A 24,453-nucleotide genomic window follows, 5' to 3' on the forward strand; every position below is an offset into this window, starting at 1 on the left:
CTTTTTGTCGCATCCTCCCAATAGATAAAGAGGCTCTGTCCGCCGGAGGAGGGGGTCTGTTACGTTCCAGTTCAGAATAACATTTTTATCGCTATTCATAGAGTCATACATAAGGATTCGCTACACTGTTATTACAATGTTTCAATCTGTAGTTATTAATAACTAAAATCACCTACTGCGATCTTTTTCAGTTAAGTGGTCGTATTGAAAACACACACACACACGCACACACACATACACACACACATACACACACACGCACGCACGCACGCACGCACCCACACACTTTCTCTCTATGTCTCTCTCATATATATATATATATATATATACATATATATATATATATATATATATATATATATACCAGGTTAAAGGTATTTAAGAGTGATAACTAATTAATTTAACGAGGTTCTTAAGAGTGCTCAATAAAACAAGAGCAAGAAATATTTTTATCAATATAAACAAATTTATATGGTCGCGACACTGGACATGCTAATGTTTCGGACAAATAGTCAGTTATAATCAGAAGTCCTCGCCAGGCGACTCAATAAATAGTTAATATAGCTTTGAGAACTGGATTCTTCTGCGGAAAGCCAACATTTATTAAGTCGCTAATGATGACTTCCGGTTTTAACCAACCATTTGTTCGAAACATTAGCACATCCAATGTTGCAATCATATAAATTATATATCTTGCTAAATATATATCGCGACCAAGTAAATTTGGTTATGTTAATATATATATATATATATATATATATATATATATATATATATATAGTAATTTATAAAATATATATGGCGATTAAGCTACACTGAATATCCGGCGTTTCATCCACTCTAGGACTTCTCAGGCTTATGCGCATAAGCCTGAGGAGTCCTAGAGTGGATGAAACGCCGAATATTCAGTGTAGCTTAATCGCCATATATATTTAATAAATTACTAAGTAGCTCTACCTACGTATTGAGCACTTTTGAACTAAATACTTAAAGTTTACGCATAAATCAATACTTTCGAATATTAATTTTATGTGAGTAAATTAAGTAGTTATATATATATATATATATATATATATATATATATATACACACTTTTTGTTGCTATCGATTCCTTTTTTGAAGTCTTGGTTTTGTTAATACAGTATATTAATGCTCAATCATGAAATATGATAATTCTGTAGCTTACTTTTTAAGTCTTCTCTTTTTGGCTTAAAAATTCATTGGTATATGAAATTTACTGAATTATACATAACCAGTAAAATTCAGTAAATTACAAACAATCATATATATATATATATATATATATATAATTGTTTAAAGCGTATTATTTATGTTTTTTTTTACAGAAAGTTTACATGAGTTAACTCATCGGCATCGTTGGTTTCAAAGTTGATTATTGGAGCTCTCTTCAGTCCATCTAAAATCCCAATTATCATATTAGAAACGGACGGTATCGATGACTTATCTCGTCTAAACTTTCTGTAAATAAAACACACATACACACACACATATATATATATATATATATATATATATATCCATCCTGGTTTATTTTAACGAATTTCTTATTTATTTTCTCTGCTTAGTTTTATTATTTTTCACTTTTATTCTTTTTCTTTCTCTCCCATCCACATCTATATAAATTCGTATTCCGGTCTGTTTATTTGTTTGTTTGTTCACAATTTGATTAATATATACAAAGGGCTCCTTGCTTTATTCTCTCATTTATTTCTATATATAGTATGATTCTTGCAAACTATATACAATAACGAGATCATCTCATTTGCATAATGCATTAAGAAAAATCGACTTTATTAAATAGCGGTATCTTAGTTAAGGTTTATATCGAGAGAATTGTTATAGGTTTTCTATTTAAAATTGTTATTTACTAAATTTGAAAAAATAATTATATTGATAACATATTTAATTAAATTTATTTGGAATTATTATTCCAACATCGATTTTTTTTTAAATAGAGTTATTTGCCCATTCGGAACATCAACAACAACAAAAAAAAACTATCATCAAATAAAATAATTTGCTAATCTCAATAAATTTCTAGCTTCAAAAAATAATTCTGAGTGGATAGAAACATGTTTGACTTTTATTGTTTTTTTTTTTTTAATATTCAAACACTTATGAAAAACTGAAGAAAAGATTTAATTTTCTTTATTATTCTATAAACGGCTGTACAGAAATCGGTATTTTTTTTACGATGTGGCCTACCTAAAAAAAAAACATAAAATCTACTTTTTGGGGGCCTAATACGTTTAAATACCCTTAATAAATAATATGAAAGAAATTTTGAAAAGAAAGAAAATTAAAATTTTAGAGTGGGGGATCACTTTTCCATATTACTTTAACGTAAAATGAGCACCCACGTTTTAGTTACCAAGCGTTAAACGACACGTGTCACCTCTAGCATTTTTTCAAGTTTGGCGATCGAGGGAGGGGGGGGACAAAACCTGACAAATACAATTTGTTTCTTTTTTTTTGGGTGGTGGGACAGGAATTACATTTAAAACATAAAATAAGGATAAATTTAATTAATTTTTATGAGACCACTCTGTACTTTCACTCAACAATTTCATAAACAAAACGAACCCCAAAATATGATAAATTACAGTGAGGTGGGGCATTACAATGACGAAAAATGTCATTTAATTGTTTTTGGAATTAATTTTTGGTAGATCTTCATTTTTTTAGGGTTCTGCCTACTTGGCTAATTTTTTTTTTTGCCGATCGCACGGGGATTCGCTGTTATTTTTTTTTTTTATTGAAACAAAAGTTGGAATGATTTATTTAAATTTTTTTTCTTTGGTGGTGGGGGGGAGTTTTCTTTCCAGTGCTCATTATCCGGAGAATAGTTTCTTTTCTGTGTATCCCTTCTGCCGAAATATCTGGTGAAGAGGGTATCAGACACTTCTTTTTTTAGGCGATTACATTTTCATGTTTTTAGCCCTTCTTTTATTTTTGGAATTGTTGTGGAGGTATCCATGATTAGTATAGCAGGTGTGTTCCAAACGGAATTTCATGTAAACCTAGGCAACGCCGGGTACCCATGCTAGTATATATATGTATATATATATATATATATATATATATATATATATTGTGTACAGAAAGTTGTTAGTTGAGACAGATCATTGGTACCGTCGGTTTCAAGCCCGATAATGAGGCTCGTTTAAGGTATCCTTATCAAGCTCTCTTCAGCCAATATTCGTCTCTTCGATTTGGATTTTCCTTTTAATTGAGCACTCTGCTGGAATTCTTTTTCCAAAAAAAAAAAACTAATCATAATTATATATATATATATATATATATATATATATATATATATATATATATATATATATACTAGCAAAAGTACGCGTCGTTGACTGGATTCAAAAACAGCCTACAGAAAATGGACTCTGATTTATGAAAGTAAGGTTATGAAAAGGAAGGCTTGTAAAGAGATAGCTTCGAATTTGGGTGTATCAAAACCAAAATAAAATATGATGAAAGTAAAAATAAAATAGATAAACCCCATAATTTATTATACCATACCTGTTCACACTGAAACACTTATCACAATATTCTGTGGATCTATATTAAAAAAAAAACCTTGTTAAACTTTGTGACATATTTCCATTCTATGGAGGTCAGGCGCGACGAACACCACATAATTTTTATTATACCATATTTCTTCAAACTGAAACATAATTATCAAAGTATACTTACGCAGATAGATATGAAAAGTCTTTATTAAAGTTTGTGCCTATTTCCATTCTATGGAGGCCAGGCGCGAACGTAGACACCACAATTTTATCATACCATCCCTATTCAAGTTAAAACATACTTATCAAAGTATTATTATGTACATCTATATCAAAAACACTTGTAAACGTTTTTTTTTTAATTTAAATTTTTTTATTTCCATACTTTGTGAACCAGGCGTGTATACAGACCCCACAATTTTAATGAATTATCATTATGTCAAATCAAACATATCCATTCCTGTATCTCGATACATCTTATATCATTATATGTAATCAGTTTTTTTAAAATAGTCAACCATATAGGAGCCTCTTCGTGACCAGACACACACACACATACACACACACACAGACTTCAGCTTTACATATATACATATATATATACATATATATATATATATATATACATATATATATATATATATGTATATATATATGTGTGTGTGAGTCATATAAGAGTTTCTTACTGTAAGCCTGATTATTAATTTTCAAATATCATTTCCATCGTGATTTTTGAAATGTAATTTTATCGTTGTATTTGAAATATAATTTGAAATATTATGTTTACCTGAAAGTTCTTGCGGTTTTTAACTTTAAATTTAAATGAACATATTTCTGCTGAAACAAAAATTTATCGAGCGAAATAGGTACCATCAGAATCAACGCACTTTTGTCAACACAAAACAAGTGTATTAATGCGAGTAACGTAAAAATCTTGCGTTCTGGTGGCGATGGAGTCGCTGAAGGTGTTTTTGATATCGCTTAAGTTTTGGAAGCATTTCTCACGCAGAAAGTTGTCGAGATGTTTGAAAAAATGGTAGCCGGTAGGTTAGAGGTCTGGAGAGTATGACAGACGAGGCAGAGTTTCGTAACCCAATTCGTTCAACTTTTGCTGGATCGGATTAGCAACGAGCGATCGGACATTGTCGTGGAAGAGAATTTTCTGTTCACTAATGCTGGGTATTTTTGTTAAGTTTCTGATATATTTTATCGATTTGTTGACAGTATTTATCCTCTGTAAGGGTTTAGCCTTAATTTAAAAAAATGCAATAGATGAGACTGGTCGCAGACCACCAAACTGTCAGCATGACCTAATTTTGGTGCAACTCTGGCTTCGGGAAATGTCATGAAACTTCATCGGTGTTTAACCACTGAACTTTGCGTAGCTGGTTTTCGTAATAAAAAAAAAAAAAAATAAATAAATAAACACATTTCACCACAAGTCACAACCAGGTCGAGAAACGGGTTGTTCTTGTTGCGTAAAAGAAAGGGAAGATGACAATTTCTAACGGCGTTTCTTTTGATTATCGTTCAATTCGTGAGGCATCCATTTATCAAGATTTTCTGTCTTTCCAATTGCTTTCAAGTGGTTAGAAATCGTCGTATACATAGCATGAAATGCAGAAACAAGTTCTGGAACAGTTGTGCGTGGATTGGCTTTTTTTTTTACATGTAGGTCACCACTTATCAAGGCCCGAAGGCCACTCAGGGATAAGGGTTATTGCGTGTACAGTAATCAATGAGATAGTATTGGGGATTTTGATAGAATGTCTTACTTAAGGGGGCGGTTTGTCAGGAGTTTGTTTATGTTGGACTTGAAAACGTGTGGGAAACAGGCAAGCGGCAGTGAGTTTCACTGGTGTGCAGTTCTAAGAAAGAAGCTTTGCTCATGGAATCTACGTTTGGCTTCAACTAAGGCTCTTAATTGATCGTTGTAAACAGCCTACCACTACACTCATAATCTTCAAGACTCATAACCACCACAAAATGTCATAAACCACCATTGCGCTTTGCGTTCAGTAATGGTTCCTGGACCAAACGCTTAGTTGATATCGCAAGCTGTTTCAGCAGTTTTTCGGCCTAGCTTGAGTTGAAATAAGAACATCATGCGAATTTGTTTTTTCTATCTTATATTCAACTGTTATGTTCTGAAAATAAGACATAATTATTTTAAAACGATTGTAATTTAAACGATTAGATAGAACAAAAAAAAAACGCGTTTATAAATGATATATAAAGTAAAGGTATTATAACGAAAACTTATTTGAAAATACATCATTCGTAATCAAAATTAAAGATTCCGCAAGATTTTTCTTGTCAATCTAATATTATTTTCTATTTTTATATCCTTAATATCATTTCCACCGTGATATTTAAAATTTTTCCATCGTTATATGCGAAGTATTTTTTATCATTATATTTGTAATATGTTCTTGGTGGTTATATTTGAAATATCATTTTTTTAATCGTTATATTTGGAATTTGTTCATTTATTTTTATTACTGTTTTAACCGTAATGTTTTAAATATAATATCCATCGTTAAACGCACAGGATTAATGGCCGTATCTGTAGAATGATCAAAGCACAGTGGAATTTAACCGAATCGAAAAACAATCTAGTAGTCCCTTGAGAGAACAAGAAAACAACTCCGACGTGTTACTTTCCATTTTGGGATTGCCAAATGCGACATGGCTGACAAGAAAAGCAAACAAAAAAAGCCAGTTTTTCTTAGTTCAACCAGTGTTTTTGATGAATAAAGCACTCTATGAACTTTATTGTTTGCATGACACTCTCACAGATTCTAATGTTCGACTATTCCTGGCGTCATTTCCGGTAAGCAAATTTTGCTTTCCAGTCAGTCTGGGCCCAAAACCCAGAAGGAAATAATCGTGAGATCATATGACTTTCAGTTGAGTGGGGTTCCCACTCGACTAACATACTTGTCTGTATTTTCTGTTTAATATATTATTCATTTTTCTGTTTCCGAAGCTTCGTTATACCCGCCAACATTGACACCAAAACATTAATAAACACAAACTTTTTCGTCATTATGAAAACAACTTGTTCAGCAGTATATAATCGATTAGAGTAAAGCATCGGTTTCTCAGTTGATTGGTTGTTTTTGTTTTACGGCATATCAACCTTTTTCAGGTTATTTAATGCCGAATCTAGTTATTTTGAGGAACGATTTTTAATGGAGTATATTTGTCGGATTCTATTTAACCCATAGTTGGGACCCTAACAGGTACTACCACTTCGGGTCAGAGTGGACCTGGGAGCAATGGCAATTAAAGGGTGGCTCCACACTCCCCAAGGCCGGCAAGGTGGGGCCTCACCATCGGATATAGTTTTAGGTCACATCCAGGACCGGATTCTCAGTTGAAGATGTTAAATTATTGTCAGCTAAACGTTTTTTTTTTTTTTTTTAAAATCTTTTGACAGTGTTGCGGACAACGAAACAAAACAAATGTAAACAAAAAACGAAAATAATAACAAGTTTATTATTATATTTTCCGAACTGATCGATTAGAGAAACGTATCAGTTTCTCAGTTGCTAAAAAATAAGCATCGGATGGAAACTTATAAAGATGTAAAGAAAAAATAAGCGAAGAAATGATCGGATATTTATTTCTGGTCGACTTCAAGGTTCTCAACCCCAAGTTATAATTAAGGAGAGTAGTTATACATAGGAACCTTTAGTTCTGGAAGACCCACGAATAAAAATGCATATTTTAAAAATTGCATTTTCACCCCAACAGTGCCACTTTGATGTAGGGGATTACTACCACGGGTTGAAGAGATACTATGTAGGGAGTTGAGCAGCAAGATGTTACACATGACATGGAACAAACATATGCACATAGATATACACACATATACATACACCTGTACATGAACATACATACAACTATACATACATACATATAATGGTGGCAGATCAATTATTACATGCTTCCAGCATTTCAGGCCTACACGCGTCACAACTTTTCCATGGCTGAGGGAGTATCTATACACAGGTGATGTTACAGAGTTCTAGCTTTGTACGACAACTAAATCTCTCTCGCGGTTCAAAATGTTGACATCCAGCAACAAGCAAGAGCAAGATATCCAGCAACAAGTCAATCTTCAGACCAGCTTAATGCGGGTACTGGTCTCCCGCTTTATGTTTTTTTTTTTAATCTGAGATATGCTTCTCCTAGAGGGGTTGGCTTCACCTCGGTTACGGGAGCCCTCTCCACCCCACATACACATGACAATAAACACATGCGTACATACAGATGTACGCCAACATACGTATGCATGTGCACACACATGCAACCATAATCACGTAGAGGCAGACAAATACGCACATACATACATATGTCTATGCATACGTACATACACATATGCATGTAAAATACACATGAAGGAACATTCCAAAAATATATACGGGGTGACCCCCCAAAAAACGGGCCCCAACTATAATTAGGCACATTTCTTAGTGTTTTGTCCGAATGAAATGAAACTAGGGTCTTTAGCCTTTTTCTCTCCGTTCTACAGCATATGTTCTAGATGGCCTCCATTTAGCTTTTGTTTTTTGTGGGTCACCTTATATATATATATATATATATATATATATATATATATATATATATATATATATATATATATATATACTAGCTGTACCCGGCCACGCGTTGCTGTGGCTCAGTTTGTTAAAATGGAACACATGTGAAAGTAGAGAACAGTTTGATACTTTTTTTACAAGAGAATGCACAAATTGTTTATTTTTTTAACAGATGTTAAGAAAATAAACAGAAAAATACTTCCATCATTAATTATGCAAAATAAAAATAATAATAAAATGTTGATTAAGTGTTTCAATATTATGTTTATGAATTACGATAAAACTTGCTGAGTATGCGCTGTTTTACGGTTGTTGTAAAAATGGAACGGAAACTTAAATTTCGCTTCGTTTTAATCTTTCTTAATTTTTTAATTGTGCCCCCCAAACGAATATAATCAAAACAGTAACATTCAACAATTGTACTTTATGTATATAAAACACAAAATATTTATTAAAAAAAAAACAAAAAAAAATGAAGTTAATAACGAAAGGGAAATAATTCCATTTTTAAACGAAAAAGTCAGTTTGGTATATCTTTTTGTTATTCTTTACATAAGTCCAGCTTACCATTCACATTGGAAATGTCGACATTTATAGGTTGTCGGGTACGTTTACAACGGAGAAACACTCCAATCTAGTAGATGTATCAGAATTTTTGTAGGAATTTTTTACACCCCTATCAGGAAACTGCGAATAAAATATACAAATCTCATAATTTCTCTTTTAAAAGTGGGTTGTTTATTTTCTTTATGGATTATACTTCCAAAATAAACTATTAAAGTTGTTTTAAAAGTAATAGAAATATTTTTTTTTATTTTTTAAAAAACAGTAATGAATTTTACGAACTCAATATTTCTCAATTTTTAAACTTTAAAAATCTATCAAAATTTTTCTATTGATTCTATTCTTACGATATTTTCAGGGTCAATGTGAAATTTTATGCTCTTTCCAATACACTTAATATAATATTTTAGACAAACGCCCCCCCCATTTTCAAGTGTCTAGTAAAAGGTGAATAATTAATTTACTCACCAATGTTTTATATATCACAAATTGAAGAGAAAAGGTCAATAAATAATACCTTCAAATTTAAAACAAACAAAAAAGTAGTGTTTTTTAGAAATTTACCTGTAAAGTTCGAAGTTTAAAACCTTTTTTTTTTTAAACCACGTTGTTTATTTTTTCTTTTATTTTTTATGAAATCTTGGTCCTTGCTCCTTTAATTAAAAAAAAAAAATTAGGGCTTGAATTATATTTTTCGAGTAGTTATAAGCTTGGAAAGACAGGGGGTAGAATAATTCACGCCTCCCATTTTGAGATGTCTATTAAAAAGTAAATAATTTATTCACCAAAGTGTTATATATCACAAATTGAAGAGAAAAGATCAATAAATAATATATTCAAATTTAAAACAAAAAAGTAGTGTTTTTTAGGAATTTACCTGTAAAGTCCGAATTTAAAACCTTTTTGGTCCTTGCTTCTTTAATTGAAAAAAAATTAGGGCTTGAATTACATTTTTCGAGGAGTTATAAGCTTTGAAAGACGGGGTGGAATTATTCACTATTTTTCACGAAATTTCTGACACACCTACCAATCTACCCATGTTAAGAACGGCTTTCGGAATAGACACCCTAACCTTGCCAGAATACACGAAAAGCTATAAAAGTTGATGTGTCGAATGTTAACGATGAGTTGGACGTAATGTAAAAATGTACCGAATTTAAAAGGGAACGAAATTCAAATTTCCGTTCCATTTTTACAACCGTAAAGCAGAGCATTCCATGCAAATGTTACCTAACTTACTGTATTAATGCTATTTTTTTTTAAGCAAAAAAAAAAAAAAAAAATAGGTTTGGCTATAAATTCCTAAACTCATTTCACCCTAAATAATTTAGGTGACTGAAATAGGAATCTAATTGAATCTTTAATTTCCTGAATAGTATGCGAGAATTCATTTTTCTTCGAGTTATATCGAATTCATTAATACGGACTTTAGGGGCTTTTTTCGTAATGTTACTGTAAAAATTATTTTTATTGTTACAAATTACGATGCTTTATTTATATAAAAAAAGCAAAAATAAATGCTTGCGCTTTTTATTTACTACTGAAAACCATAACTTTAGTAAAGGTATTTTTTGTTTAAACAAAATAAAACATTTTCACTAAGAGTTTAGTAAAAATAATTAGATCATTATATTCTGCGATCATTATTTGAAAAATATTGCAATTTTCTTTAAGATTGGCTTATTTCCTGATTTTTGGTGAATTTTTAAGTAAAGGGAGGAGTCAAAATGTTTATACACTTTGAGCATCGGCATTCATTTTGTGTGTACCTACCATTTTTCGATGAATATTTGATAGGAAAGCGACCACGTGTGGTTAATTTAAATTAAATTTCAATCACATGGTTATATTATGAATAATCATGTGATTACACCCATTGAAAATTTACCGATATTGTAAACACATTCTGTTTACATTAAGCCTGTAGTGTTTTTTTTAGTGATGCAATGTTGGCAACTGAGATTTAAAAAAAACCGCGAGATCAGGAGAAAGAAATGTCCAGAAAATCGCTAATCCCCCCCCAAACTCCATATTTTAACTTCCTACCATAAAAAATTATAAATATAGTATATTCAATATATAAAATGTTCCGTGTTTTAAAATGTTCCGTGTTTTCTCACTATATGTTTCTGGAATTATATTAAAGCGGTTAGCTCCCCATATTTTATCAGCAAGTTTTTCCTGTTTCAGAGAGGGTATTTTTTTTTCAGTATTCTTTTCAGAGAGGGTATTTTTTTTTCAGGAAACAAATCATAAACTCAAACTTTTTATAATAAAAGTTAAATTGAAATATACGGCAAATTAAACATTACAATAATGGTGCAACATATTTTGAAATTAGAAAAATAAAAAACAAAAAAAACTTTGTTTTAGCATATTAAAAGTATTTTGGTTGGTAGATAATTAAATTCTACTGTATTGGTATAAGTTTTTTTTTTGCTGTTGTTTCTTGCTTTTTACAATTTTCGACTAAATACTTCTAAATAAAGCAGTGTTGCTTAGATCGTATTTTAAACTAAACTTCGGAGGTTGGAATGCCCTCCCCCACCTAAAATGTACTTGGAAAAATCGATTTTATAGCGAGATTTAAGAATGGTTAGCCGAAAAAAAAGGTGAAAAACAAAACAAATAATCAATAAATAATTGTTACCAAAGGCAATAAATGCTACTTTTTTTTTTACTTACATGAATTATTTTATATTTTAAAGTATTTTCAAGCGCTTTTCTTTATTTTTTAATCTAAAATTGCGGGTGTGTGGATGCCAAATATCTCCAGATTTTCTAGAATTCCCCGCTAGATTGCAAACGAAATCTCCAGATCTAGCAGGAAAACAACTAAATTGTAACACTGGTCACGTGACAGGAAGTGGTAATAAATAATTGTCCCTAAATAAAAAAATGGCCTATTGGTACAAAGAAAACCACCTATTTATTAATAGAAAAATTAAGTATAATGTTATAATTAAAAAGAAATATATAAAAACACACATGGATATAGTAAACATATACCAAAACGTGGAAGTGGTTTTTTAGACTATTAATTGCGAACGTGTTTTTTAGACTATTAATTGCGAACGAACCAAGAGTTACATTTATATATATATATATATATATATATATATATATATATATATATATATATATATATATATATATGCACGTAAAAAACAGTACACAGGACCCAAGCAAATCCGAGATGAACTGCTAGTAAATCTAAAAAAAAGTGCAATTGTCTGTTTGTGTGTGTATGTGTGTTTATATGTACGTGGATGTGTATGTGTATGTGATTGTTTGTGTATGTGTGTGTGTATGTGTGTGTATGTGTATGTGTGTGTATGTGTCTTTGTGTGTATGTGTGTGTATGTGTGTGTATGTGTATGTGTGTGTATGTGTCTTTGTGTGTATGTGTGTGTATGTGTGTGTATGTGTATGTGTGTGTATGTGCGTGTGTGTGTCTGTGTGTATCTGTGTATGTGTGTGTATGTGTGTGTGTCTGTGTGTATGTGTATATGTGTGTGTATGTGTATGTGTGTGTATGTGTGTGTTCATGTGTGTATGTGCGTATGTGTGTGTGTGTGTGTGTTTGTGTATGCATTTCCCTTCCAAATTACTCCGATAATTTTTAGTCTACAGACTCAAGATTTGACATAGGACGTTAACTTGACATGAACAATATATAGGGCCGGAGCAAAGCCGGGCTGAACTGCTAGTACATATATCTATGCATAAACACAGCAATAAATTTCCTATATACTACTCTGGCTACATATTGATCACTCTAGTCCGGTTTTTTTTCACCACTGATGAAATATATATATATATATATATATATATATATATATATATATATATATGTGTGTGTGTGTGTGTGTGTGTGTGTGTGTGCTTTAATGTCTGTGTTCACACGCGTCTATCTATATGTGTGTATGTTGGATTTTAAGATTCTGAAGAAAAAATAACTGAACGAAATGAAATCGCCGGTAAAACTCGTTGCACGTTTTGTCCTATTGACCAACAAAATAAACATGACATAACAAATCAAATACCGAGAATAATAACGACGCATGCGCTGTGCAATCTGGATTAAAGACTGGACAGCGCATGCGTAGAGCATAATTTTGGCTCAGTTAACAATTTGATCAGAATTCATCCGGTTGAAAATCGGAGACAGCATTTAAGAAGATAAATAAAACAATGTCTATCTCTTTATTTTATTCTGTCTGTATCTCCCCTCTCTCTCTTCTCCTCTCTCTCTCTCTCTCTCTCTCTCTCTCTCTCTCTCTCTATATATATATATATATATATATATATATATATATATATATATATGGGCGACTTGTAACAGCGTGGGGATGGAATATCTTTTCCCAAAGCACCAGGTTGGTTTATTATGTACAAACTCAACTTTTTGTTGGTAACATCGAATGGAAAAAAACATCTGATGAGTTGGTGAGAATCAATAAATTTTTATGAACACATAAAATCATAAAATTGCCATCCTATTAACGAAACGGCTGTAATGAAGACACCCAAGATGAAATAAACAAAAGTTACAAAAAAAATGTAAGTCTTTGAATTTCAACAAAATTTTGCACCAATAAAATAGATGCATTGAGCTTCACTCGAAATTAACGGCGATTCAGTTTTTATCATATCAATCTCAAACCGTTAAAGGAAAACAGTATACATTGAAATTAACAATATTTCCAAAATAAACATTTATAAATATATATATAGGATTAGTGTGGGCCTGTGTTAAAAGCGCGCAAATGCTCTAGCGTCATATATAGCTACTCCCAATTTAATCATCCCCACGTGCACGTCGTGAGTCCTGCCACGCTAACGGGGCTCTGGTGAATGGCGAGTGTTCAGCACTAGAAAACTGAATCCCCACTGCCTTGTGGGATAAGGTTTTTCAACCAAACGTTAAGGGTGAGGAAACCCTGATAGAAACCTCCAGATGAGCTTAGGCCCTGTTGACTGCGGCATTCATGACCCACCGGCGTGTGGACCATGCTCTGGTGCCCAGCTACCTAAGTCTCAGTCATGGGTAAATGACATTAGCAGGGTAGAAGGAGCTCCTGTAAGCCATGGTGGAGGCAATCCTTCTAGGAGAGGACAGCTCTTACGAGAAATCTTCGGTCAAAGCAATTACCAGTCATCTTGCAATGGCTTGTCACTGGGTTATTGTTGCTGAGACTTAGAGAGTGGCACTCGTGTCGTAGTAGCGCTTGTCACTTTAATACAACGATGTACAGATGTTTTTTGAGATCTGTTATCTTTTACGATAAGATTGGGAGAACTGAATGTGACGGCGATCATCTGGAAAGATGCAGCAATCATCATATATATATATATATATATATATATATATATATATATATATATATATATATATATATATATATATATATATATATATATATATATTCATTACTAAACACTTATATCCGTCACGTCAGAAATGCCCAAGTAAGAATAATACTAAACATACGACGTATGCCATAACATTTAGTTCTTTGCACCTTGTAATAAGAAATCTTCGTAAAAACTTTCCAAATATTAAGTTCAAAAGAAAATTCTTGAGGAATTTTTAATTTTGATTACAAATGATGCATTTTTATAATTTTTAAAGGCGTTTTTCGATCTATCTAATCGTTTAAATTACAATTGTTTTCAGAACGTTGAATACAAGATGGAAAAAAAACAAATTCGCACAATTTTCTTATTTCAATTTAAGCTAGGCCGAAAAGCTGCCGAAACAGCTCGCGATGTTGTATAGCCGGTGTCATATTTGGGGAGAGACGGGGTACATATATACAATATATACGATGGTGATGAGGGAGAGAAGAGATAGAAGACAGTTCTATGGATGTTTCTTCTTACTTACATATATTAGAGAGGAGGGAAGGGTGATCAGTTCTTTTAACACAAGAGGGGACAGTCATTACTTATGATGGAGACGGGGCCACATTACTTAGAATGGGTTATACAAAGTTCATTAATAACGATGAGTGGGAACAAAGTTCATATAAGATGATTACACATTATCTTTAATTTGCGGAATGGCGACACGAAGACGGCAGTTACAAAAATGTTCTTTTATTCCATTTGACCGGTCGAAATGATGATGACATCCGGGAATTCAAATTTGTTTCTACATGCTTAAAACTTCCTCCCTTCGCTTCTAAAGGGACCCTCCTCTGATTACGTCAGCTCTTCCGGCTGACTGTGCTGACTTCGATCCGGACTCGACTGCCTCCAATCTTCCTCTCCCCAGCTCTGCTCATCCTAGCTTCTATTATTGAAGCAGCGTGCACAGGACAATTGTGGCCACTTATTTCTATGCCTTTCTTATGTTTCTTTTTATGTTCATTTCTTCTTCTTCTTCTTCTTCTTCTTCTTCTTCTTCTTCTTCTTCTATTACTTTGTATTAACCAATCTGGTTTAATTTTTAAAGCGCACTTTCGTCTCTCTTCCGTATCCTTAAAACTGAATTGACTATTTTGTTCGTTTAAAGTTTCAAACAGCATATTGCTTTCTTTGTCGCGAAGAAAACTCTATTGTAACAAACATTCCCATCGCTAAACGCGCAGATTGAATGCACGTATCTCACAAATTTATCTGTTATTTTCTGTCTAAAGTCAAAAATAATAAAAGTGACCGAATCAGCGGAGCTCTTTTCTCATTTATTTAACCAAACGACTTCTTTGGTATTCTGGCCCATTTTTTTTTTTTTACATTTTCACCCAAACCAGGGCACATTGCCACTATGGTGTAGGGGGCTACTATCAGGGGTAACATCTACTGGGGTACTATGTAGGGACTTGAGAAGCAAGGTGTCTGTTTACGTTACACTTGAACTTCTGCACGTCAGTACAGTTTGGGAAGCAGGGAACAGGAATGGTATTCCAAAGTCTAGCGGTTCTGAGGAAGAAACTACTGGAATATAAAGATCTTTTGCATCTAGGGATCTCTACTGTGTGGGTGTGAGATTTAGCTTCCTGTCGGGTTTGTCGAGGATGTTTACGTCGTGGGGGCACAAGTGCTTGTAGTTCGTCAGAGAATTCTCCATTAAAATACTTGTTAGACCAAAGCATACACCTATGAAGTTGAGATTGTTCACGAAGGCGTAAAGACGTCTATTTGATTTGATTTTGAAGAGGACGAAGCAAAAGTGTATGAGGAAGAAGAAGAAGCAGAAGAAGAAGAAGAAGAAGAAGAAGACGAAAAGCAAGTAGATGAGAAAAAGAGGAAAAAGAAGAAAAAGAAGAAAGAAATAGTGACAGGAGGTAAAAATCGACTAAAAAAGAAAAAAAAGACGAAGCGTAAAAAAATAAACAAGAATGAAAAGGAAGAAAAAGAGGGAGTAAAAAGAAAAAGAAAGACAAGTAAACAGAGACGGGAAAGAGAAAGAGGAAGAAGGAGAAGAAAGAACGGAAAAGAAGTAAAACAAGGAAAATAAAGAAGGAGAAAAAGTTGAAAAGTAAGAAGAGTAATAGGTAGAAAACGAAAAAGAAAAAAGTAGATAGAAGAAAGAAGACGATAAAGAAGGATAAGAAAAAGAAGAAAGAAGATAAAGGGGAAAAAGAAGAAAGAAGAATTAAGAAGAAAAAAAAAGCGAGAGAAGACGGTAAAATAGAAAAAAAAGAAAGAAGAGAGAAGAAGACGATATAGACGAAAAAGAATAAAGAAAGTAAGAAGAAGAAAAAGAAAAGAAGAAAGAAAGTAAGAAAGAAAAAAAGAAAAAGGAAGAAAAAGGAGAAAGAAAGAAGAAGAAAAAAGAAAAAAAGGAGGAAAGAAAGAAAGAAAGAAAGAAGGAGAAAAAAGATAAAAAGAAGTAGTGTTGTATATTGGTTTATATTGGAGGAGACCATATATTAAAACGTGTCATATGTAATCTAGTGGATGTAAGATATTGTTCTTTTAACACACAGATAATAAACGTATAAATCGTATGTATGTCGTATAGCCAGGGCGACATGATATTGACGTGTAAACTTAATCATGTTGTATCAGACTTATCGCACGGTATATTCTTACAGTTCATATGTAAGAAGAATGATATATGCTTCATACCTTTTTCTTGAAGAGTTCTTCTGTATCTTTCCGCTGCTCCGTGACGAACCATAAACGATCAGCACCATCCAATTGAGACATCTGTTCTTATTTGTGAAACCATTAAAACAACTCTTTATATTTTTATAATATAAATTTATTACAGTTGTCTCAAATGGTTTTCACAGGATCTGCAGTGTTACATTTCTGTTCTTACAGCTTGCTCCCTAGCTGTCTGTCCACCACAGTCTAGACATCTGTCCGCTCTGGTGGTCAATCCTCCACTCTCTGAATCTCTCCAAAACTAACTACATCACGTGTTCTCTTACGTCACCTAATTACGTGTCTCAGACCAACCTAATCCACAACTAGTTATTTGTTTATTCAAAACCCCAAAATAATGTTTACAAATATTTTCTATTTTCACATTCCTTTTGCGATTCACACGACAATCATTTCTTCCGCAAATTAATTGTTTATTCTTCTAATCATAATAACTGATCCAGCGACCATCGGTCGTTCAAATCAATTAACAAGAATACAATAACTATAATAATAATGTTTTGGCCCTTGACCCCGCTTGCCACAGTTAACAGATACTACGCTATGATCACAGCTTAAAGAGTCATAACATTACATTCCTTTCCCTCCTATTTTCAAAAAAGTACGGCGTACAGTTTTCCTATTCGCCCTATTCTTCACACCTGCGAGCCAGGAAAATGTCAGATAATATCTCTGCTATGCATTTTCAATATATTTTCATTCTTTTTTACGATAAATATACGGCGTAGACATATGTTTTCTATGTCTCCCGTCTTAAATAATTTATTCGGCCGGACCCTTTTTCACGGCACATATGGCATCATTCAGGGATGTGGGTAAAGTAACCTCATGTTCGTTAACAGCTGTCACTCAGCCATTCAATGCCAATTCCAATATCAAGGCGCCTCCCGCTTTATCTAAGAAAAATTTTTTGACGACATCCGACAGATTTCTGGCTTCTTTTATACAGTCGTTATTCTCTAAACCTTTAATTAACAATAGGGGAACATTTTACTTTTAAGGTTCTTACGTATCAGCGGCATATATTCTATCTTTTTTTTCCATCTTCTTTCTCCTACTTCAGATTCACTACATAGTGACCACGTCACCACTACATGTCCGCTCTTGTGTTGGAAGTTCTGTTACTCCCAAGATTGGACATTTTCAATAAGCCGAAGCTCACAAGTAGCCCTATCTGAAAGCTTAATCTATATGGATGCATTCTATCGCGCACCTTCGTTGCAGCTACAACAAGCATTTTAAGCCCATAGGCCTGCAGTACTCCCATCTTTATTGTATGCGAATAATATGATCTTTCAACCGTAACACCGGTCAGCTTAATCAAGCTACATACAGACGGCGAAAATAGCATTTTTCATAATCGAAAAACCTATTAAAAAAATCCCCCTTGCAGGGTCCTGTGAATCTCTTCCAAAAAAAAATAAAAATAGTTAACCGCCTACGTAAATTTAATCCTGTCCTCTCTTCAAAATTCTAATTGACTAGGCCGACCAGTTTATCTTAATCTGATCTTCTGATTTTTTTTTCTTTCTTTTTTTTAAAAATTAATATTTTGCAGACTCCTGGAAAACAACAATTATACATTATAAAATACAATATCAAATCATCAATACACATTTTTTCTAACAATGAACATTAACTTCTAAGTTAAAACAACCTTCTTCAGTCCTTAAAAAATGTTAAAAAATGCCGTTAAAACTGGAAAAACAATGTTCATGATTTACAGAAACTGTCCATTGCATCTGACTTGAAAAAGAGCATCAATTCTTTTTTCTTTTCTTTTTTTTTACCAGTTCAAAATAACCGATGGCCATTTCCTCTATAAACTTCTACAACGGTGTAAATATTTCAATCATGATTGACACAATTCAAAACAATTTCATCTGTGTGTGCTCCCATTACATTTTCTTACTGTCTCTCTCTCTCCCTCTCTCTCTCTCTCTCTCTCTCTCTCTCTCTCATCGGTCCATTGTTTTAAACAGAATAACGTAATTCTTTTTTTCCTTATAATTTTTACATTAAGTGATATTTTTCTTCTGTTCATAACGAGCTCATTTTTAAAACGATAAACATTTTTCCTTGCTATTTTCTATATATAAAGTTTTACATCTGTGTGTCTGTATGTCTTTTTTTCTTTCTTCGTGAAAAGGTTGTACGTGTGTATTGCTTTTTTTCTATTGTTCTTTCTTTTTTCTTTTTTTCCAGACATTTTATTGTGTTTTATGTGTTTTTCTTGTCTTTTTTTATTATCATTTTATTGTGTTTTATGTGTTTTTCTTGTCTTTTTTTTTTGACGCGAAATCTCCATTCCAATTTCGGAACCTGCTTCGACATTGTATTTTTCACACCAGGTTCGATATCGATGCGAACTGGTCAACAGACACCAAAATCAATATATGTGTATATTGGTTTATATTGGAGGAGATGATATATTAAAACGTGTCATGTGTTATCAAGTGGATGTAAGATATTGTTCTTTTAAGAGACAGATAATAAACGTATAAATCGTATGTATGTTGTTTAGCCAGGAGGACATGATATTGACGTGTAAACTGAGTCATGTTGTATCAGACTTATTGCACGGTATATTTTTACAGTTCATATGTAAGAAGAATAATATATGCTTCATACCTTTTTTTCTTGAAGAGTTCTTCTGTATCTTCCCACTGCTCCGTGACGAACCATGAAACGATCAGCACTATATAATTGAGACATCTGTTCTTATTTGTGAAACTATTAAAACAACTCTTTATATTTTTATAATATAAATTTATTACAGTTGTCTCAAATGGTTTTCACAGGATTTGCAGTTAGTCTACATTTTTTGTTCATACAGCCCGCTCCTAGCTGTCTGTCCACCATAGTCTAGACGTCTGTCCGTTCTGGTGGTCAATCCTCAACTCTTTGAATCTCTCAAAAACTAACTACATCACGTGTTCTCTTACGTCACCTAATTACGTGTCTCAGACCAACCTAATCCACAACTAGTTATTTGTTTATTCAAAACCCCAAAATAATGTTTATAAATATTTTCTATTTTCACATTCTTTTTGCGATTCACACGTCAATCATTTCTTTCGCAATTTTATTGTTTATTCTCCTAATCATAATAACTGAACCAGCGACCGTCCGTCGTTCAAATCAATTAATAAGAATACAATAACAATAATAATAATGTTTTGACCCTTGACCCCGCTTGCCACAGTTAACAGATACTACGCTATGATCACAGCCTAAAGAGTCACAACATTACAGAAGAAGAAGAAGAAGGAAAAGAGGAAGAAATAAAGAAAGGAAAAGAAAAAGTAAAAAAGAAAAAGAAAGAAAGAATGTAAGAAGGAGCAAAAAGAAGAAAAGAAGATAAAAAGAAGAAGAAAGAAAAATGGAAGGAAGAAGAAAGAAGAAGAAGGAGAAAGAAGAAGACGATACAGCAGAAGAAGAACAAGGACAAGGAGAAAAAAGAAGAAAATAAAAGAAGAAAAAATAGAAGAAGAAGGGGTGTGGAAGAAGAAGAAGTAGAAGAAAGAAAAAAGAAGAAAAGAGAAGACAAAGAATGTGATGATATTGATGTTGGTGCTTCTGCCGCTGATGGTGATCGGGTCGAGGGTTGAGATCGTGAGAGCCTTTCTCAAATTTCATTATCCGATTCTTTGTCGGAACTGATTCTGCAGGGCAACAAAAGAACGTGGTGGGAGTCGAGTCTTGGACTGGCTTGATAACAACAAAGCCAAGCAGCAAGTTCCCGTTGGACTTGCTTTCATTAAACTTATCAAATGACCATAGCATCGTTCACGCTTCGCCGGCATTGTACATCCGTCAAAACATCGGCGTATCTACTTCTCTTTTTTGTCATAACTGAGAAGTGTAAATAACATAGTTTTTACGCGAAACGAATCAAACTTACAAACAGGCAGCCATATTTTCGGCGTCTTACTATAATTTCATTTACTTCTTTTCGTTGAAATTTGTCTCGGAAAATGACGGTATGCCATTCTTTTATTGATACCGAGGCAACTTAACAACTCGACTTAATCGAGTTCAAATTCAGTCGGATGCGTTCTACTGTTACCAATCAGGATGTCTAAGGATATCGGTTTCCTGACTGGAGTGGTCATACCTGTTGGGGTATATGGTGATACCAGATCAGGCTGACGGAAGATATCAGCTTCCTGACTTAAATGCATTTATGTTATTGGGCTACTGGTATTTTCGAAGGCTCTTTCCAAATCAATTTCTGTCCTAACAAGCCGATCAGGAAGATCCCCCGAGTCAACTACTCTTTGCAAAGCAACAACTATTGGGGGATAAAGACATTGGAACTCTTTGGACCAGCAGCTCCTCACTCCACCTAGACCAGGTGCCTTCCAATTCATCCTTAGAATACCAGCCTTCACATCGTAAACGGTTTTTACTGTGTTCTCCATCTATCGCATTTCTCAAACCCTTCCTGTTGCTACACCCAACCAGCTAACATTATCAGCGTGTTGTATATCGACAGACCGATTCACATTCATAACTCACTACTACTACTACTACTACTACTACTACTACTACTACTACTACTGCTAATAATAATAATAATAATAATAATAATAACAATAACAAGGAGAAACACAACAAATACACAGAGCTAGTAGTAAGACCGAGTAGTCATGGACGAAGGAAAGACCGAGGAGAGAGCACTGACCAGACCTCCGCTGGACAAGAGCGAATAGATTTTGGGTGGCTTATTGCTACTCAAATTCCAGTGCTGCTAGTGAGAAATCAATGGTCAGCGGCTGTTTCGATAATGCAAATTCATTTGCAAATGTTGTCGCAAGAGGCGGAGAGTACCGGAAATCTGGGGAGATATGTTGTCACTCAGCTTAAAGGGAACACCAAAGGAGAGATCCTTTATGACCTTTGTGAAAGCTCCTTGTAAGCAAATAATAAATACGGTACCAGCACAAGCCGACAGGAGTGCTTGTAAACGAAAGTCATAAAATTTGGGAATGAAGAGATTGGAACTGCTTAAACCAGCATCCTATAACTGTTAAGGCAACGCTTAAACAGTTTTGTAAGTAGGAGGGCAAGTTCTGGTCGAAGCTTTTTCAACACTATAATTGGAATGCCGTCAGGGCCAGTTGCTTTACTGGAATCAAGGTTTTTGATTAGCTTGGCGACCTCATGCACAGATATTTGTATGTTGCATAGCGTGTTGTCTATTATAGGAGGAAATACGGGGAGTTCCTATTTACAATGTCTCCCCACAGGACAGAGTTAGACACCAGGGTCGTTTTTTAATGTGGAGAAAAGGAACAAAAATAGAAATTGTCTCAGTCGTGAAGGATTTCTCCTCCACTGACAGAGAACAAGAATCTGAAGTGCAGCACCTGAAGAACAGATACTACACTTTGATCTTGACCCGAAGGCCAAGAGACGGGGAGTTTGGATTTATTTGCTTCCCCACTGAGCAAATTAGGCACAAAGCCGTTTTTTAATGTGGAGAGAGAGGGAGGGGGAGGGAAAGGGGGATCTAGCTCCAGAGAGGTGGGAAATGGGAGCTGGATTAAAAACTGTTGGTATGAAGGGTTGCCCCTTCAGTGACCAAGTATAGATATGTGGGGTTACTCCCACATATGGTCTTTGCTAGTCATAGCTGGTCTTTGCTTGCAGCATCTGAAGAACAGATGGTATTTATTTGCTTCCCCACCGAGCAAATTAGGCACAAGGCCGATTTTTAATGTGAGGAGTGAAGGGGAAATGGGGACCAACTCCCCGGGGAGTAGGGGAGCTGGATGGTGACAATTGGTATGAAGGGTTGCCCCTACATTGACCAAGGTCTTATATGTGAGGTTGCCCTCACATATGGTCTTTGCTTGCAGTATCTGCCGGAACAGATGGTGTTTATTTGCTCCCCCACCGAGCAAATTAGGCACAAGGCCGATTTTTAATGTGAGGAGTGAAGGGGAAATGGGGACCAACTCCCCGGGGAGTAGGGGAGCTGGATGGTGACAATTGGTATGAAGGGTTGCCCCTACATTGACCAAGGTCTTATATGTGAGGTTGCCCTCACATATGGTCTTTGCTTGCAGTATCTGCCGGAACAGATGGTGTTTATTTGCTCCCCCACCGAGCAAATTAGGCACAAGGCCGATTTTTAATGTGAGGAGTGAAGGGAGGGGGAAGGGAAAAAGGGGACCAGCTCCCGAGAGGTGGGAAATGGGAGCTGGTTAATGGTCAGGCATGTGGGGTTGCCCCCACATCTGGTCTTTGCTAGTCATAGCTAGTCATAGCTTGCAGCATCTGCCGGAACAGATACTACACTTTGATCTTAACCCGAAGGCCAAGAGACGGGGAGTTGATGGCCTTCATCGCATATGATAGAATTAGCTGCAAAGTTCTTGGTAAATAGTTTGGCCTTGTCTGATGCTGACGAGATGACCTCAGGTCTATTGATGATGGTTGGGATAGAACGCACGCTTCTGTTCAGGATCCTGTTTGCTATTTGCCAAAACTGATAGGAAGCAGCCGCTGCTCAGCTACTTCGGATTTAACGAACTAAGCATATAGCTCTCTTGCATTTTTATTACTCTTTTACAGTTGTCCTGAAAGCAGCTCAAATCTCAGTACATCTATCACGTTGGTAGCTATGGAAAAAGTGATTTTTGTGCGCGATGGCAGCAGCACATTCTGGGGAGAACCATGGCTGGCTGTAAGGTTTTTGTTGGAATTTTTTGGATGGTATGAGTCGGTCTATGCCTACAATTACCCATTTGGTCAGCTCTGATACTATAGAGAACACATCCTTTTTAACATGGAATGCAGAGGTAGATCAGATACTCCATCTAATACAGGTGCCTTCCAGATCGCCGTCCTCCGAATGATAGCCTTCATATCGTCAAATGTTATCCCAACGTCCTCTATCCGTTAGATTCTTGAGAACATTGTTCTAGCACCTACCAACCAGCTTATCTCTTCCGGCATGCCAATGTTTTTAAGCCATCTTTCCTCAAGCCGCATCTGCTAGTATGGCTTTTTCGGCTTTCTTTTCCCTTTTTTTCTGTAATATTTCCGTAATAGATATGTACTCTTTCACGAATTACGCCTTGGACTTTCGTTAACCCCGCCTTTAAATTAGTGCTTATCAATACTCTTCATTTTTTGAGATATTTATTATCTCGCTACCAAGGAAGATCTCTCTTAAATTCTGAGATAATGTTTTCTAAACGAAAGTCAGGTTTTGAACTTCATCACCACGTCTTCATATATCTACTCTTTCTACTGGCACTATTGTCTCAGGGTCATTCATCTCGTCTGCCTCAAAGCCTTCAAATGTCTTGCCGTCAATTCCTCCTAAGACCATCATTTACATTCACAAATCATATGACCGTCAGATAATAATAATAATAATAATAATAATAATAATAATACTAATAATAATAATAATAATAATAATAACAACAACAACAACAACAACAACAACAACAATAATAATAATAATAATAATAATAATAATAATAATAATAATGCTGATGATGATGATGATGATGATGATGATGATTAAAATAATAATAATAATAATAATAATAATAATAATAATAATAACTAGCAAAACCCGTGGAAATTCCACGATAGTTGAA

Source organism: Euprymna scolopes, chromosome 30, assembly GCF_053919585.1.
Source record: "Euprymna scolopes isolate OS-2025 chromosome 30, ASM5391958v1, whole genome shotgun sequence".
NCBI lineage: Eukaryota > Metazoa > Mollusca > Cephalopoda > Sepiida > Sepiolidae > Euprymna > Euprymna scolopes.